Raw genomic sequence first — 1,686 nt, 5'->3', positions numbered from 1 at the left:
AACCGTTTTTCATCAGAACATAAAACAACAAAATCAACAAACTGTGGTTCACACTGCAGACCATACCTTTAAATATCTCTAGTGAATGTGAAGTTGATACCTAAATCAAAGCCATGACGCAAATGCAATTGTCTCTCTTTATAGCTAATGCTATGTACATGGGTGGTCAAGAAATGAAGAATGTTCTGGAAAGAGACAACATAACCATCAAGAATAATCTTGAAAAGGTAAGAAAATACATACCTGCTGTATATGATTCAATATGCTAAATGGCTACCAGTCAATGATTGATGGCATTAAGACATTGTGAGAATATAAAATATTAATGAATAAATGAATAATAAAATACTGAGCTTGAATAATCAGCTAATGGTTCACTCATTTTCAGCTGTTAATTTTTAATTCAGTATGTTTGTTAGGGCAGTTCTATAGTAAACAAAATATGTTTCTACTTTCAGCTCATATTTTACTATGGAACTACAGATCATTGGTGTCCTGTGCAGTATTATCTTGACATCAAGCAGGACTTCCCACATGGAGACATCAGACTGTGTGAGAATGGGTTCCGGCACGCCTTTGTCCTGGATGCAGGAGGAGAAGTCGCCAAAATGGTGGTAGAATGGATCCATGGAGACTTGAAGACATGAGTTCTTTAATTTTTTCATGTACTGATGACCATGATGCTCTGCAGTGTCCAGACCTGCAGCAGTGTTCAGTGGCAAAGATGGATTTTTGTATTAGCAGAGATCATGGAACTGAATTTAAATAGGACAGACTGTATATCAAATATTAATTTTAATATATATTGTATAATGATGTGATTTGCCTTGCAATTGGGGTGGACAAAATGATGGTGGTGGAACTTATGTAGAACTTTGACTATGGAAGTAGTGAATGCATTCTATTAAAACCCTAAATAGAGTGTTGTGATCAGCATCAGTCTCCAAAGATAAAATGAGAAACCAGAAATCTGCTGTAGCACTTCTAAAAATGGTGTTGTCATTTTGCACATTTTTATTTTATGGTATCTTTATTTCACATTTTTTTCACATATATAGTAATGTGGGACATTAAATTTATGCATTCCATAGTATGATGACTTAATAAAATGCCTTTTATTTTTCATTGGCTTGTGTCTGTTGAAGATTCTGTGCTGTAAAACATCAGAGCTGCCTATGATGTAATGACATTGTATTGAAAAAGTTGCCAAACATTTAGCCACAGGTGTCAGTTGTAGGATTCTAAGCACATCTTGAACAAAATAAGAATAAATACACATAATAGGCTTCTTAAATGTGAATGTGAATATTTGTCATGTTTACCAACCATCAACATGAGTTAGACAATGAGACTATTCTTCTCTGCCGGTTTCATATATAAACTTTTTCTCTATAACACTGTACATGACTAAATGAACCACAGTGACACAGTGACTGAGACAGTGACTGATCCCCATGAATGTCATTAGATTGATGTAACGGTACTGGTAAGTGTTGCTAAATAGTAACTGGATGGGGCATCCTGTTAGCCAAAGCACTGATCATGAACCGTGGGGGCAGTGGACTATGTGCCATTGTATGCCTAGTAGTAGCCATTTTGCAGTAGCTTGCTGGTAATTCAGCCAAAGTCATACAGTATGTCGTACATAGTGATTAAAGTAATTACATTACTTTTTTTTTTTTTTTT

General features: G+C 35.2%; 1 long non-coding RNA gene across 1 annotated transcript; it reads left to right on the top strand.

Moving 5' to 3' along the window:
* Nucleotides 1-61: 61 nt before the first annotated feature.
* On the top strand, nucleotides 62-1,125 carry LOC111240235. The gene is made up of 2 exons (XR_002665925.1): nucleotides 62-227; nucleotides 459-1,125. It is a non-coding gene; the product is annotated as an uncharacterized LOC111240235 (long non-coding RNA).
* The last annotated feature ends 561 nt before the right edge of the window (nucleotides 1,126-1,686 follow it).

Source organism: Seriola dumerili, unplaced genomic scaffold (assembly GCF_002260705.1).
Source record: "Seriola dumerili isolate Sdu_G_001 unplaced genomic scaffold, Sdu_1.0 BDQW01025236.1, whole genome shotgun sequence".
Lineage (NCBI taxonomy): Eukaryota > Metazoa > Chordata > Actinopteri > Carangiformes > Carangidae > Seriola > Seriola dumerili.
The sequence above is the reverse complement of the archived record's forward strand: the minus strand, read 5'-3'. Positions and strand labels throughout refer to the sequence as shown.